This window comes from Brienomyrus brachyistius, unplaced genomic scaffold (genome assembly GCF_023856365.1).
Source record: "Brienomyrus brachyistius isolate T26 unplaced genomic scaffold, BBRACH_0.4 scaffold54, whole genome shotgun sequence".
NCBI classification, from domain to species: Eukaryota; Metazoa; Chordata; class Actinopteri; order Osteoglossiformes; family Mormyridae; genus Brienomyrus; species Brienomyrus brachyistius.
The window spans coordinates 495,558-513,472 of NW_026042329.1; the positions used below are offsets into that span (position 1 = coordinate 495,558).

Genomic DNA, 17,915 nt, shown 5'->3' on the forward strand with positions numbered 1-17,915 from the left:
CAACTGCAATATTACCAATACAAGCACACATACACATACGTTTATGAGCATGAGCAAACTTGCATACATTGTTATGTAAACGTCAAAATTAATAAATATCTTTGTTTTTTATGAAAGACATATAGTTTTATTATACAGAAATGAAATCATTTGCTGTTTTTATATTTTATGTATCGTACAGAATAATAGAGCGCAGGCTAAAGTGCAGTTGGGTCCCCAGCGAGTCTCTCAGCGCGGCGTGTCTCACAGCGCAGGGGGCAGCCGGAGCGCCGCAGACTCGGGCGGCTACATGAGTATATTGGGAATAAAATGTGTGTATTGGAGCGAGTTCTGTGTTAGTGAGTGTGTGAGGTGTGACAGTGATAATGATGGAGATGTTGGGCTTCGTCATGGGATTAATCGCTCTTCCTCTTGCCTACAGACTCCTGCCAGCTGACGCTGGACCCCAACACAGCAAACAGATTCCTGTCTCTGTTAGAGGGGAACAGGAAGGTGACATTGGAGGCAAAGCAGCCATATCCTGATCATCCAGAGAGATTTGACTGCTGGTACCAGGTTCTGTGCAGAGAGAGTGTGACTGGTCGCTGTTACTGGGAGGCTGAGTGGAGTGGAGATGGAGCCCGGATAGGAGTGACTTATAAAGGAATCGGGAGGAAAGGACGCAGTGCTGATTGTGGACTTGGAGTCAATGACAAGTCATGGATTCTGCGCTGCTCTCCTTGCCGTTACTCTGTCCAGTATAATAATAAATTGACTGACATACCCATAGAGCCCTCAGACTCCCGCAGAGTAGGAGTGTATCTGGACCAGGCGGCTGGTACTCTGTCCTTCTACAGAGTCTCCTCTGATGGACTGACCCTCCTGTACAGCTTCACTTCCTCATTCACTGAACCCCTCTGCCCAGGATTTATGGTTTTTCTAGAGTCCTCTGTGTCCCTGTGCATGCTGGGATAGCTCACTGTGTGCTGGAGGAATCATTTTTACCTTATCAGTGTCACATGTCGCTGCTTCTCCATGGCAAAAGGTAAAATCTCTGCCTTTTAACCAGTATAACCAGGGAGATACATAACTGGTACACAAGTATTCACCTTTTAAAGCGATATGTGCGGCAATCAATTAATGTAACAGAGCAAATATGTATATATTTAATGCTCATAAATTTGCGCTGATATGAGGAAACTACAATGCATTTTAACCTCTACACCGCAAATGAAATATGAATTAGCATATAAAGATTAAATGCACGAGAATTTCTTGTCATATCGGCGCAAATGCACATAAAATAGGTACATAATCACGTTGTTATAACAACCGATTGCCGCACGTATCAATTTTAAAAGTGAAAACGTGCTTCCAATTATGTCAATGCCTGAGTATAATCCTTTCTCTCTGTCGGAAGTGTGACTATTGTGATGTCGGGTGGACTGAGGCATCGCAGGAGCAGAGAAAGAGACATGGAGACTCGCTCATCTAAAACGCTTTTTACTGGTAGTCCTAAAAAGGATTATATATACCCAACGAACTCCGAACCACAGATGCACTGGGAAAGACAAGGTTGTCAGACATTGAACTGTAAGATGCACACATGGTGGGAGATTTCCGTAAGCTAAACGCACACGTGGATCGGACAGGGTATACACAAGACACGGGCAAACATACGCGCGACAATAAGGAAATGTGACCATTAACATGAACAACAACACAACAAGGGCTAATTGCAACTGCACATGGGGCAAGCCAGTGCTACAATATGTTAGGCAAAAATAAATGACTGGGTTTGGCCAGCTGAACAAACATGTAAAATAACTGTCATTTTTTCTGATTAAAATGTAATGAAATGTAATCTTGATGATTAGGGGGGGCTATTCCCTCCCCTTATATGTACATTTTGTATATTTCTGTCTATATTTTGTATTTGCTACATGTATACTGGCAATTAAAGCTTCCTGTTCTGCCCAGTTAATGTCCTGGTGCAGTGCTGCTCAAAGCATAAATCTATCCATCCATCCATTTTCCAAACCGCTTATCCTACTGGGTCGCCGAGGGTCCGGAGCCTATACCGGAAGCAACGGGCACGAGGCAGGGAACAACCCAGGATGGGGGGGGGGGGGGCAGCCCATCGCAGGGCACACTCACACACCATTCACTCACGCATGCACACCTACAGGCAATTTAGCAACTCCAAATAACCTCAGCATGTTTTTGGACTGTGGGGGGAAACCAGAGTACCTGGAGGAAACCCCACGACGACATGGGGAGGACATGCAAACTCCACACACATGTGACCCAGGCGGAGACTCAAACCCGGGTCCCAGAGGTGTAAGGCAACAGTGCTAACCACTGCACCACCATGCCGCCCTAAAGCATAAGTCATATAATGCAAATAAATGAATGCAGTTTAGCGAACAGCCTCTCAAGAGGCAACATGGTGATGCAGTGGTTAGCGCTGCTGCCTCACAGTAAGAAGGTCCTGGATTCGGTCCCGGGTCCTTTCTGTGTGGAGTTCTCATGCTCTCCCTGTGTTCACATGGGTTTCTACCAGGGCTCCGGTTTCCTCCCACAGTACAAAAGCGAGCAGGATAGGCTGATTGTCTAGTCTAAATTGGTCATGTGGCTGTGTGTGTGCACCCTGCAGTGTGTTGGTGACTGCCCAGAGTTGGTTCTCACCTGTGCCCGTTGTTCCTGGGATAGGCGCCGCGACCCCAGTTGGGATTAAGTTGTTACGGTGATGGATGGATGGATTTAGGAACAACAAGAATGGATACTGAAGTTGATTTGTTATTCTGACCAATGTGTTATTAAGACCAATGTGGATAGCATTCTGATTTCATTACATGCCTGATCATCAATGATGCACTACATGTGATTCCAAAACACCAAAAAAGCATAAAATCTCTTTTTAGGAATCCCAATTTACTTTATATTTTAGTATTAATTTCTTCCTTTTAATCCACACAAAATTTAGGAATGAGACTCTCAGCTGAAATGTGACCCACAAAACACTCAGTGTGGCACTGCAGTAATACAGATATACCCCTGAACACAGAGGAAAGGTGGATTCTTACTCTGACCTCCCTCTCCTTCCATTGGTGACGAGCTCCACATTCTGTGCTGCTGCCTCTGCTGGCGGCTTGTTTGGTACAAACAGTGACACACATGCAAAGCATCACAAGCACAGAAATGTTCCCGCTTCCTCTGTTCCTTGGGATATCACAAAATGTTACTAAGAAGAACAAAGAAATCCTTCAAAAACTATTTATGATGACAACTTGCAGGAATGGCTTTTAAATATATGTTATTTTATCTTAAATATTCCATAGTTCAGAGAACATCCATGGGAAATCTGTCATGCAGCAAGATGCACAAAGAAACCCCAAAGGCAGCTTTGGAGATGGTCAAACCTCAAGGGTCTGCTGACTCTGCCATAGCTGTAGGTAATTGTGCCTCACAGTCCATTTCTGTATATTAAAAAGTACAATTACCTACAGCTATAGGGTACAATTGGCAGACTCCTGAGGGTACAGCCTCAGTGACAAGCAAAGGTACAAATTAGTACTCTTCTTCCTGACGGTGTACATGGTATTCTGCACCTGTACTGTACCTCTCCTCCCTAAAAAGAGCCTTTATAAAAGAGAGAATACACCAAATAATTATAAAATTACAAAAAAGTAAATAAATGCACTAAATACATGTTTATTATCACTATGAATTATTATTGGTATTATAAGTTAGATAGGTTATGTTCTAGGGCATTAACAGGAAAGCCGATTTGTCGAAGCTGTTTGTCGAAGATGTTTTTTTCCTCTCTGTGTGCGTGCTTGTGTACACAATGCAATCTCTGCCTCTGATTGGCTTACGATGACATGCGTTCCTTTACTTAACCAAATATTATAGTCACTTCATAAAAAGGGCGGTAACATTGGTGCGTGGAGGGGAATTTAAACACATGACCACAACAAGACGAGGGACATGGCAGCAGAGGCAGTAGGTGACAGACACACATCACATGTATGGAATTACTTCACTCTAGACCAAATAGCACGGTGACCTGCACAATCTTCAAGTCGGTGTTGAAGTACAATAAAAGTACTAGTGTTATGCACGGCCATCTGAAACGGAATCTGCTAGCTAACATGGCTAACATGCTAGCACTGCAGGGAGTCATCCAGCCCAGAGGATGCTGAGTAACTTACAGTAAAGCCTTTGACTGATAAGAAAAAACAACAGATTGCAGATCTGCTTGTTAATTTCATCATTAAAGATGTGAGACCTTTGGCTGCAGTACAAGGCGAAGGCTTCAAAGAAATCCTAATTTTCATTAGCAAAACTACACAGTCCCAAGCCACACCACACTCTGGACTATGATCGACCGCCAATGTGACGCTCTGCGCGAGAGCATCAAGAAGGAGATGCAAGGCAGGAGCGTGTCGCTAACAACCAACCGGTGGACATCTTCAACCATGGAACCTTACATTACAGTAACTGCTCATTACATCACAAACGAGTGGGACCTGAAAGCCAGAGTGCTGACTACCTCTGCCATGACAGAGTGACACACGTTTGCCAACAGTGCCAATGACTGACGATGAAGTTGAGGCGGTGATGAAGAAATCCAGACTGGAAAGTGACTCAGCAGCTTTTTGGACCCCAGTTTGAGAGCGGGCACAAAGAGCCTCACTCCACTTCAGCTGCCGAACTCCGTGCGTATTGCAGAACACCTCAAATTCCTACGATGGAGAATTCACTGCAGTGGTGGGCCTCTTTTAGCCAAGAGAACAGGATAAAGTGCTTTCCTCGTTTAGCCAAACTGGCTTATCGCTACCTGGCTATTCCAGCCACCAGCACCCCAAGCAAAAGGGTGTTCTCTCTGGCCGGGAATACCGTCACCCGACAGCACTCAAGTCTTCACCCAGCACATGCTCATGTTTCTACATGAAAACCTGGAACGCAAGACCAAGACTGTGAAAGAGGAATATGAGGGCAACTCGGAATAAAATGACTTCGCCGTGAAATAAGAATATTACAGCAAGAAAGATCACCTGATTAATTTACCTGCTGGGGAGTTTCGAATTTTATTTAATTTTTATTGCAAGCTGAAGTTGTTTTCTTAGCGTGTTTTGCTATTGTGAAGGCTTGAATTTTCGGTTATTTTGGTCTAAACTAAACGAGATACATAATGATGATTGATTTTTCTTTAAGGAACATTCAGAAATCGTTTGCTACCCGTGCACACTGGAAGCTCCCAGCCCAGACATACAAGCATCTACGTGTCTAAAGTTCACGGGGAGAGAAGCCTGGAGGGCTGCTCATACTGACTTGCTCTACGGCAGACAGCAGAGGGCGCTGTGCTGCCATTTATTCCTGTTTGTTGAGTAATATGGTGGCTTGTGATACCTTTTCGAAAAAATAAGATGATTCATTTTCATTTTGGTCACAGTTCTCTTTTGTGAAAGTGGGAGGAACGTCCTGCTTCTCAGGCTGCAGTAGGTGTGGTTTTAGACCGAGGCCAGACTGAGAAGAGCAGACTGGGCAAACACTGGATATGCAGGTTATAAACAAAACAGTACATTATACAAACTGTACCCACAGCGAACATTTATTAAGCGTTAATGAGGTATAAATCTTACTGAAATTGTTTTTAATACTAATGGTTAGTACAAGAATTAAGGATGCTTTGTAGTTCATTGTGAAGCTATTTTTAGCGCATTATAGATGAGATCTTCATAGAGCATTCATGATGCATAATAAATATGGCTATAATTTGTTATGCCGTTTTATAAATAGTGATGGCTGTGCTTATAGTACTTTATGAATGCATTATAATGCATTATGAAGGTATCTATAATGCAGTATAATGACTGCTTTAAGTAAAGTCTTACCAAGTTTTCTATACATTCTCTCTATATCTAACTCCAAAGATAAAATAGATCCCCAGTAGGGCACCGACTCCCACTGAGATGTCATCAGTTCAATATGAAAGTTCACATTCGGCACTGAAGGGGTTCCCACGCACCAGCAGCACAGGTATAGGAGCCTTCATCACCTTTGAGAAGCTCACAACAAATACAGTATCTGACATGAATATATGACATTTACAATGTGGTGTCCAAGCACTGCATTCCATTATATTTACTGTCTGCAATGACAGAATAATGCTGATTGCCTGCTGCTTGCCCACTTGCCTGCCCGTTCGCCTCACCCGTTAACCACGGATCCTGACAATTTATATTTAAGTTTTATATTTAACATTTACCCTGCCTCGTGCCCAATGATTCCGAGATAGGCTCCGGATCCCCCGCGACCCAATAGGATAAGCGGTTTGGAAAATGGATGGATGGATTTACATTTAACATTTATATTTCACATTTACATTTAATATTTATATATAGACAAACCATTTATATTTACATATGATGAACAATTTTGAACATAATCTACACAGCAAAAAAAACTGATGATCCACAACACCATTAACTTCTAGCTAAATGTCAGAAAATTGCACTAAATGTTGAAAAAGTGGCAAGTACAAAAATGTTTGCTACCTTTACAAAAGGCGCCCCATATGGGGCTGCCCTTTTATTTAGCCTGTATTTTGACTAAATAGTGTCTGCTCTTTTAATGAGAGCTTTTTTGCCGTGTGCAGATGGGACATGCGCTGTGTGCGTTATAGCCAGTTAGCGACCTGTGCACAGTCAGGCAATGTGGGGTGGGGGGGTCATCATGTCCGCGAGCACGAGCAAGACACGCGGCGCCCTGCACATTACTGCCCCTTCAGTGATATACACAGATGTCACTGGTCCTCCATATAACAGGAGAGGGTGAGGGAGCCCTGGATTACTGTCCCATGCATTTGGCAACAGAATGTTTTTAAGACCAGACAAGCGGAGATATTCAGTTTTCCGTCGATGTTGATTTAGGATATTAAGCTATTTTACGCTTTCCTCCAGTTTTAGCGTCTAATGTGTTAAAATCATTCTGTACTGATTCGTAACACAGAATTTAAGAATTTAAAACCGCCCGTAATCCTGCACAAACAAAAAAGTAATGGAAATAGAAAGTGGGATCTGTGTAATGCAGCCCTAGGATGGTGACAAATGTGAATAGTAAATTGTGATTAAGAACGTGTATTACTAATTTAAGTATGTTAATGATTTAAGTGTCACTGCAGTACAGCGTTTTATACGTACAAATATAACGCAAATTGTGCGTATGACAGAATTAGGTGGCGGCGGGAGCTTGTCCCCTTTCTCTTATTGTTAATTATTGTTAATTCACATGGATAATATCCCCCATTTCTGCTTAGACCGATCCCGCGTTTGGTATGAAGGTGATTATTTCCTGCTGTGTGTAAATAAAAGTGAAAGTATTTTAAAGCTGGAATCTCCATTTTGTCAAGAAACACGCATAAGATTCTGGAATAATAAAGACATTTTGTACTGCAAGGTAAGATTGTTTTTAACAGATACAATTAATAATAAAATAAGCATGTATGACACACTTATATACAGTGGCGGCGCCGGTGATTTAATGTTACAGGTACTATGGGGAAGCTGGATTATTACCTGGTACAGGTGTGATCGGAAGCTGAGAGGGAGCAGAAACGCAGTCTGTCCCCATGACTGGTTTGAAAAGCACTGCACTCAGCCTCTTTCGACGGATTTTGCATCTCTCTCAGATATTTTTTTTGTGTTGGGATATTAATGTGTTCAATATCCAATAAGGGGGCGGCATGGTGGTGCAGTGGTTAGCACTGTCGCCTCACACCTCTGGGTCCCGGGTTCGAGTCTCCGCCTGGGTCACATGTGTGCAGAGTTTGCATGTTCTCCCCGTGTCGTCGTGGGGTTTCCTCTGGGTACTCCGGTTTCCCCCCACAGTCCAAAAACATGCTGAGGCTAATTGGAGTTGCTGAATTGCCCGTAGGTGTGCATGTGTGAGTGAATGGTGTGTGAGTGTGCCCTGCGATGGGCTGGCCCCCCATCCTGGGTTGTTCCCTGCCTCGTGCCCATTGATTCCAGGATAGGCTCCGGACCCCCCGCGACCCAATAGGATAAGCGGTTTGGAAAATGGATGGATGGAATATCCAATAATCGGTGCAAAATATGCTAGAAAGAGCCATATTATGTTCATGGCCATAAGGAGTCATTTACTGTCATACCAAGTAAAGACAATGATAACTTACGACTTTAGAAGCAGGTCTGCAGTATTGCGGTTACTGGAGTTACTGTTGTCTGTATGTTATATGTACACATAATATGGCAAACAGGACTGACTGTGATCAATGTGGTCATGTGTATTGGGCTTCATTTTGGGCTTAATTTCTCCATCTTACTTTGACAGTTGGCTTATTTTCAGGGGTGAAGTTGCTTGATTGTCTTGTGAGATTTAACGTTGGTGTGATCGGCAAATTTCTCAAATAAATTTCTTGGCAGGTACGGGCATTAAAGCCCATATTTTGACTACTTAGCTACGTGCCTGACTATAAAATGTATATACCTGATATACCTATCAGCTATGTAGGATAATTATATAAATAAATTCTATCTTGTAGCTCACGCAGATCCCTGTGAATTTTGGACAAAAAAGTACGATTCAGATAGGCCAATAAAAACAGCGAACCTCAACCCCAAAGCCCAAAATATTATTTTGTGTTTTTTTTCTCTCAGCAAGACAGTTAAAAAACCATAGATTCGTTCAGCAGAGGTCTTTGTTTAATCTAAAAATAAAATTTATCGTAAGGCAGGTTGTGATAATGTGTGGGCTTATGCGTGAGAGTGAAAGATCAAGACAGAAAATACAGTAGAAATTCCAGGTCTCACACCTTTATTTTTATACCTGTATATAAATTAATAGAAGCAGCATTAAAAATACACTCATAATGGATCTGAAGTGAAATAATGGCTTTGATGTTAAAGTATCAAATGTTAACTTTACTTCCTGCAATCACCAAAATTCAATAGCTGGGTGATTTTTAATTGGGTGATTTGAAAGGAGCAGTCAGGACCTCAGAAGTGAGGCACTTTAAATTCAGGCTAAATGGTAGGACATCCCCCCCCCCCCCATGTACCTGTTGGCTACCTACTTGTAGTTGAATCTCTGATGACACTCGGTTGTATGAAACTCTTGTTTGTTGCTCTTCCTTGCTGTCAGTTTTGATGTCATGGTGAATGTTCCTTCCAGCAAACTCAGGGTGTCGGCTGCCTGACAAACTTGCTTAACTTGTCGGTGCAGATTATTGGAATGATGTTACATGATTTATTATTGTGTGGTACATGAAAGGTCGACCTACAGGCCAGATTTACTACTGAATGATAAACATGTCATGGGTTGATACCTCTTCTAATCGGTGAATGGACTGACAAATAGTAGAAAAATGCAACAGTGCAATCATCTCCATTATTTTAGTAGTTGTTTCTTTAGCTGTGGTGCTGCTAACTTTAACCAGTACATTGGCAGATTAAGAAACAATGGGCCCCTGGGCACAAACCATTCATTGATGGATTAAATGTAATTTAAGGTACAAAAATAATTCCATCTGCTCAGTTTTTGCTCCAGTGCTTTTATCTCTTTTCCCAGCACTTCTGCATAACTTCCAATTCAGTTCCAGAGCTTGTGGTCAAACATTCAGCAGGTTATTGCTATGAGCCCAACCCAGTGTTCCAGTGAAAAGTACCTACTGCAGAATATCCATCCATCCATCCATCATCTGTAACCGTTCATCCCATTCAGGGTCACAGATCTCCAGAATGAGACTTAAAAGGTTCCAGACCTGACTCCAAGAAAGTACAGTCTGCTGGTGTTACGTGCCGTAAGCTTCAGGGGGAGGAATTTCTATGCAGATCCTGATCGTCGCCCGTTGCTCCCTTCGACTCCGCCTCCCGGACCTGGCCACGCCCCAACCTTGCTGCTTCCGCATCTAGTGTTGAAAAATCCGTGGCGGGAAATTAGCGGGAGCTCTGCTCTTGGTTGGTTTTGTTGTTGGTTTGCTCGCATTCTTTTGATTGATTGTGTATGACAGTTTTGGTTTTCCGGTTTTCGTCTCTTGCGTTATCCCTCTGTACCTTTGCCTTCGGTTTTGACTGCTTTCTGGTTGTGATCTCTTGCCTTCCTCCTCTCTTTGCCTCGCCCCTCTTATACTGTGTTTCGGCTTTGGTGTTCTGTATGTTCGTGTCTGATAAGTGTGTAAGGAGTGACTGGCCATTTGTTTATGCGTGTGGTTTACTGTACTGTTTGGTGAGGGAGTCAGAGTTAGGTTTGTCATTTTGTTTTCCCGTTTTAGTTTCGTTTAGAATTAGCTTAGTTTGGGACGTGTTCGGTAGTGCTGTGTATTGTTTTGGCTGTGTCACTCCCGAAGTCTGTTACCCTATTGTTTGTGAAAGTCTTTGTGAATAAACATAAAAAAATACAAAAAAGGATCCCTTTGTTTCCCGTGTTCCCTTTTCCCATACCCTGGTTGTCTCGTTTTCCCCTCTCCTTTCCCTTTACCTTTCTGACGATCCTCAACCCTAGACTGAGGATCGTAACAGCTGGGGTTTCTGTGGTCTGAGCACAACAAAAGTTTCCTGCAGTGTGAAAGCGCCCTGTGAGAATCGCTGTGTTATATTAGCATCAAATGCTAGCAGAATTAGCATTAGTTTGAGTAAATTCGCTTTACAAATCCATTCCATTCAGTTTTTCTATATCACAAGAGATTAGAAATTTTAAGTTCCGAGTTTTTGGGAATGCAGAAATACATCACGATGTGTGATACTACTATTGTTCTGCCCTCTGCGTCAAACGCCTTGCTTGACTCGGCAGTCAGATAACGTTTCCCAAAAGACAACAGACTCAGACGGTAATGTTTATCCTTTACTGTTGCTTATGGAATGACGTAAAACTGCAAAATATACAAAATACAGAATGGTAAGTATACAAAAATAATGATATGTACACATACAAGCACAACTGGGACCTGCTTCCCTAAATCATAAAGGTAATACAATCATTTAAATAAAGAATAAAGTTATATATCCAACATGTAAATTAACATGGATATAACGTATATATATGTAGACATAAGTAAAATAACAATTGTACAATGTATACACACCGAATGTGCCTTCAAATCAACTTAAATCAGGGAGCGATAACAGCCATGACCATGTGCTCTTTGGTATTACTGCTAGACTCACATTTTTAACGTCATCAAACAAGGACACTAACGCTAAGTGTAGTACCAATCTTTGTCCAGAAGGTGGCACTAAACTGCAACTCTATACAAGGTTAAATGTGACTATCTCAATAGAACAGCACAACTATTAATAATAGAATATACCCTTTATTCCTTCATATAATCCATGCATGTCACTGTAGATCACTGGTTCTTTCTTGTCGCTGTACATTTCCACCAATCAGATACTGATGACGTAACTAGACAGGTTTGGTCAGTTTCTTGGCTGGGCTAGTAAGCAGGGCCAAGTCAGCAGGGGTATAGGTCAGATACAGCTCACATACTTTACAATGGAAAACCGTCTCTTTGCTGGACATCCTCATCTAAAAATGGCCATGGACTGCCTTCATAAGACGGGGGACTTCACTCGGGGCCCCCCAAAGGCCCTGGGGCCCCTGTGTCCAGACCCAGTGGGGCAAACTGTAACTGACCCATCAACCAAATTTCCTTGAGAGTTCAGTAATTCAGGTCTGTAGATGACTCATGCTTATCATTCATTAAATGTAGTTTCCTTTAAAAATCTACATTAATTTGTATTCCCTGGACATTGTCCTCTGCTGTTTATATTTTTACACTAAAGTTTCCAGTAGGAGTCTGGTAGTCGCTCAGCAAAACTTATCATGGGGAACCCTGTGAAATTTATTGTGGGGAATCCCATTTGAGGTTAATTTTATAGTGTTCCCACTTACGGATACACTGTTGTCTTACAGCATCTAGGGTTGCATTTCCCAGCTGAAATGACAGTATTTTTCAAAAATACTTATTCTCAAAAATGTGGCATTAATTATTTATGTTACATGTTAATACATGTTAATACGTGTAGATTAATAAAAAGACCTCGACATCTTCTTTTTCTTCCACAGCCAGCCAGTTCTTTTACACTAGAGATAAACAGATCATCCATCCTATCAGATATGGTTACTAATAGTCAAGTAGAGCATAAACAAACCAACAAATATATAAACAAATACATGATTTAATGTGACGCTGTCCTCCTATGAATTATATTTTTATAACGACCTTTCCTCTCACTGTCCACAGTGTCCTGATGGAGAGAGCAGTACCTGTACCCAGCTGTGTTTCCATGAAGAGTGACCAGTCAATGGAATTACCAATCAGCTTCAGAGAGAAACCTTTTCCATCAGATCAGAGGTAAATATACATGTGTGATTGAATATTTTGTGTATTTAAAAGTAGACATAAATCACAAAGCCTCTTTGACCGGTTATTCTATTTCACTGTAAATTGTACCTTGTTTCCAGTTGAGTGATGATGGATGGATGCAAGGTCAAGCAGGGCAGGCAGGTGGATGAGTGGACAAGCAACAGATACAAACTCATATAATCCAGAAAGAAATCACAATAAACTTAAATAACCATAAAGAACTATATGCCTATTATGTCTTCCAAACTCCATTGTTCTCTGCTCCTGGGGTGAAAGGTGGATGGCGGCCATTTTAACTTCAAGGCCCTCTCACACCCTATCAAACAGAGAGTCCTACACAAAATGAAAGTAACAACTAAAGAATATTGGTGCTCACATTTCATTTATTTTTATTTAAACTCAAAAATGGCTCCTACATATGTAAACAAACACAAGACACCCCCCTGCAGATACCCTTCTGTCACAGATATCACTCCTGCCACTTTTCTCCACCCACTCCACCCTGTCCTCTCTTCTTCAATTTCCTGCTGCAGAGAAATAAGATTCCGGAATAGTATAAAGATATTTTTAAGGTTATATGTTTATGTTTAAGGTTATTTTTAAAGTCGAAAGGTAAGATTTTACGGTAACACTTGAGGGGATATTGACCTCATTTGCTACTGAAGTACAAATCATTAACAAATATAGTCACTACTTAAGAAATGTGTCGCGATTCATTAATAATGGACATATATGACATCAATATTTCACTTGTGTTAGCCATTACGTGCTCCTTCAGTAGGTCCTTGAGTAGTTCACTAAGATTTCCAGAATTAACATACATAGTAACAAATATAGTAGCTGCTTAAATGATGCATCACAATTCAGTAACAATGAACGATCAGTGTTTCACATGCATTATTCATTATTTTTTCCTACAGTACTTCCTTCAGCGGTTTCTTTAATATTTCACAAAGGTTTACAGAATTAACAGATATAGCAAGAAATATTGTACTTGCTTGAGAGAAAAGATATGTGACAATTCAGTAAGGATGAACAAACATATCAGTTTGTAACTAACACTTAGTTTGTGGTTAATTAACACATAAGTAATAGCATAATACTACATTGTTTGTGTCCCCTCATGTAAAGTGTTACCAGTTTTAGGTAATAAATAGAACCAATAATAAAATCAACATGTATGACACACTTGCATGCAGTGGCGGTGCCAGTGATTTAATGTTGCAGTTGTTAAATGGGAGCTGGATTATGTATTGCGGATGTCATACACTGTTACTCAAACCAGTGCGGGGGGCGGGGGTGGATCCCTAAGCAGCGGCCAAATATTATAAATAAATAAGATATACATACACATATTGTCATGACCTGCTCGTCGGCTCCTCATGTGTGCCACGCCCCCTGCTTACCCACGTGTTCTTTCCCTATAGTACCCAGCTGTGTCTATTTTCAATCAGTCCTGTGTATTTCAGTCCGTGTCTGACCTGAGTCCTTGGTCTGTCATTGTAGTTAGTTGTGGTCTGGTGATGTGCTTTCCCGTCTGCTGTTTCCTGATCCCTGTTCCAATTAAAACCCGTAGTTTACCCCGATCTTGCCTGTCTCGCTTCCTCTGTGCACGCCTGCCCGCATGATCGCCGCTCTCCCTGCGTCTGATCGTAACACATATACCCTTCGTGTTCACAGAGGCTCCAGCAGAAGTCATCTGGTCTGGGTCAGTACAAGAATGGAGGGAGATGCTTCTGAAATGACCTGCCCTGCGGAGTGTAAAACAAAGGGAATTGTAAGGTAAGACAGAACCTGTGTGTTTGTACTGCTTTACGAACAGAAATTAAAACATCTTTCCAGCATTTTCAAAGACAGAGTAATCAGTTTTAACTTAATTTGCTTCCTTGCGGCTTTGTAGATTATGGGGAACTCAGCAAAATATACTGTATTGTGGGGTTCCCCATTTAAGGCTAAATTTATGGACAATAAATGACAATAAATTGTCATTGTTGCGATGACATCTATGTTTGTATTGATTATCTGAGGAGATACTATTTTCCAAAAATATATTCTCAAAAATGTGGCATTAATTATTTAAGTCTAATCAATTATAAATATCAGTGATCATAGAAGTAACAGCCGAATAAGACAGGAACACTGTCAGGGTCGTGTTGTGATGTACATTGTGATTTACGGTAAAACGATTGTTACAGCCTACTAGCATGCATGTCTCTTTGGGTCTATAGTCAGGCCATAATATAAAAGCAGAAAGGGATCCTAGCCAGGGGAGGCTCAGTGTGGAACATGTTAATACGTGTAGATTAATAAAAAGACCTCAGCATCTTCTCCTCCTTTTTCTTCCATAGTCAGCCAGTTCTTTTACACTATAGACAACAAATAGATCATCCATCCTATCAGATATGGTCACAAATAATGATGAAGTAGAGTGCAAACAAACAAATTTATATATTAAGGCTAAACAGCTGAAGATTTAACGTGATGCTGGTCCTCATATGAATTATGTAAGGAATAATTGACGACGGGCCGTTGAATTATCAAAAAATAATGCACACCCGAGGTTGGGAGGCCGTTACACCTCGGGTGTGCATTATTTTTTAATAATTCAACGGTCCGGAGTCAATTATTCCGCTTATACTACGGTTGCCACACCTCAAGACATCGATCAGATGATATATTTCAAGGGATTCGTCCGGTTTTTCTACTTAAATCGCTATTGTGAGTAGGATTATTTCTTCCGCATCTCATCCAATGACTCTTTTGCTAGTTCCAAAACGTCATTTTAAAGCTGGCAATGGAGGCTTCAGCCGTTGATAGCAGACTAATGCAGTTAATGATGAAGTTATTAGAAAGAGAGCGAGAGAGACAGACACAGAGAAAGAGAAACAGAGAGCTTGTATGAATTAGGCTACCTTTGTGTGTCCCTCAACAGTGTTCTGAAGCACCGTCTCTAAACTGTAAGTCTGCTTTAAGATGCAGCGCTGTTATTACCTCGCTAGTGAGAAATGTCATGTGTAGCCTTTAAGTTGCTACACTAGGATAACTGATAAAATCGTCAGGGCAGCGCTGACAACACGTTTTTGTGTGAGTGTGTAACCGTAGTGTGCGTGTGCAAGGACGTGTGATTGCAGTAATGAGACAGAAAAGCTTGTGCATGTATATTTATTCATTTAATTATTCGTTCGTTGCATTTTTCTATTTATTGCAATATTATTACAGTTAACTATGCGAAGTGATATGGAACTGTAATGCGGTCAAGAGAGCTGCCTGGAACTACGTTCGCCGTGCATTTCCCTGAAAATAATTGGACACCTCAGAACGTTCGTCAGCCAATCAGATTCAAGCATTCAACGGTCCCGTAGTATAAATATTTATTTGTGTGTTATTTTTAATTACGTTTTTAAGGAATAATAAAACATATAGCAGGATGAATGCAAGCTAGCGCATACATGTCTAGTGGGGGTCCCGTCCGGCCGTAGCCACGTGTTGTAAGTAGGCACAAGCGCCGTGGCATATTTTAAAAACTTTAGCGTAATTGTAAAAGAAAGAAAAACAGGTGGAATTTAAACAAGCACAAACATGCCCGAAAGAAACAGAACAGTAAATGCTGAGTTTAAACAAGCACAAGCGAAACCAATTAATAAAGGACGTCGTTTTAAAAGAAGGCAGCACTTAAACTCATTTCATTTAACCAACATGTTAAAAGAAAGACTTTAGCGGAATTTACCAGTGTTAGGTTAAAGAAAGCATTTAAACAGCAAACCTTTAGAAGAAATAGGACGAATGGCGAAATGAGCAAGTCCCAGGGCTCGCACATATGCGGCTGGTCTGTTTGAACAATGCGATCGAAATGATAGACTGAAGTGGCCAGCATTTGGCGCATGCGCACTCACGCAAACGCACATTTCAAAATGGCCACACCACCAGAGCGCCTGTTATTTCAAATAAACCCCTATAACCATAACGTTTATTAAGTAATGAAGCACTTTTCTGCCAATGTGAATAATAAAGTAAAGCGCTCTAAGCATTTCGACAGCAAGAAACAAGGAATAACGCAGTTAATTCTTGTTTAAATGAGCGCATGCGCTCTCTCTCTCTGGCTCGTGGGCTGTCAAATTGGAAAAAAATTGGCTACGAGCGGAAATTGTTGTTGTGATGCTAACCGATGACGCCGGACTGTGAGAAGCACGCCACCATCCTGGCAAAATGCACATTAACTCTAAGGTAATCTGGTTTATTTGTAAATAGTATAAAATAATCTATTTGTAATTTAAATAAAAGTCGATCTCTTATACGACAGCCCCGGATTGTTTAGCTACATTTAGCAAAATTTATATACGTCAGGTTAATCAAAAGGAATAAAGCACTATAACTTGAAAAGATGTATGACACATCAGAACAAATTTTTAAACAATAACATTTAAGGAATAAAAACAATTTAGTTGTACTTCATTACTTCATTATTAATTTAATACCTGTAGGAACTAGTGAACGATATTTAGTGACATACATCAAAAACATTTTTAGAACTTGATAGGCAGTGGGGGTTTTCTTATCGCACTAGCAGCGGGTGGGTGGTGTAGAAACGGTCAAGAATTTAGGACACATTTAGCTCATTTGTTACAGAAAACCCCTTATGATGAGAGAAATTTTCGAACCACGTTTTCCCTAGCCCGGACGCGGGTCACCGGGGCCCCCCCCTGGAGCCAGGCCTGGGGGTGGGGCTCGATGGCGAGCGCCTAGCGGCCAGGCCTACACCCATGGGGCCTGGTCGGGCGCAGCCCGAACAAGGCACATGGGTCCCCCCTCCAATGGGCTCACCACCCATGGGAGGGGCCATAGGGGTCGGGTGCGAGGTGATCTGGGCGGCGGCCAAAGGCGGGGACCTTGGCGGTCCGATCCTCGGCTGCAGAAGCTAGCTCTAGGGACATGGAATGTCACCTCTCTGATGGGGAAAGAGCCTGAGCTGGTGCGCGAGGTTGTGAAGTTCCGGCTAGATATAGTCGGACTCACCTCGACGCACGGCTTGGGCTCTGGAACCAGTCTCCTTGAGGGGGGGTTGGACCCTTTTCCACTCTGGAGTTGCCCGCGGGGAGAGGCGCCGAGCGGGCGTGGGCATACTTATTGCCCCCAGGTTGGGCGCCTGTACATTGGGGTTTACCGCAGTGGACGAGAGGGTAGCCTTCCTCCGCCTTCGGGTGGGGGGACGGGTCCTGACTGTTGTTTGCGCTTATGCGCCAAACAGCAGTTCGGAATACCCACCCTTTTTGGAGTCCTTGGAGGGGGTGTTGGAGAGCGCTCCTCCTGGGGACTCCCTTGTTCTGCTGGGGGACTTCAATGTTCATGTGGGCAGCGACAGTGAGACCTGGAGGGGCGTGATTGGGAGGAACGGCCCCCCCGATCTGAACCCGAGCGGTGTTTTGTTATTGGACTTCTGTGCTCGTCACGGACTGTCCATAATGAACACCATGTTCAAGCATAAGGGTGTCCATATGTGCACTTGGCACCAGGACACCCTAGGCCGCAGTTCGATGATCGACTTTGT

At 42.2% G+C, this 17,915-nt stretch overlaps 1 protein-coding gene and 2 long non-coding RNA genes across 3 annotated transcripts in view; 2 read left to right on the top strand and 1 right to left on the bottom strand.

Moving 5' to 3' along the window:
* The window catches only part of LOC125724024 (NACHT, LRR and PYD domains-containing protein 12-like), a 593,671-nt gene that overhangs the window by 471,720 nt on the left and 104,036 nt on the right, over positions 1-17,915 (top strand). The gene's annotated exons all lie outside the window — the stretch shown is intronic.
* LOC125724088 (uncharacterized) overlaps positions 1-17,915 on the bottom strand; it is a 37,678-nt gene that overhangs the window by 8,949 nt on the left and 10,814 nt on the right. The window lies entirely within an intron of this gene.
* LOC125724104 (uncharacterized) lies at positions 7,153-14,106 on the top strand. Its single transcript, XR_007387153.1, has 3 exons — positions 7,153-7,443; positions 12,248-12,358; positions 14,051-14,106. It is a non-coding gene; the product is annotated as an uncharacterized LOC125724104 (long non-coding RNA).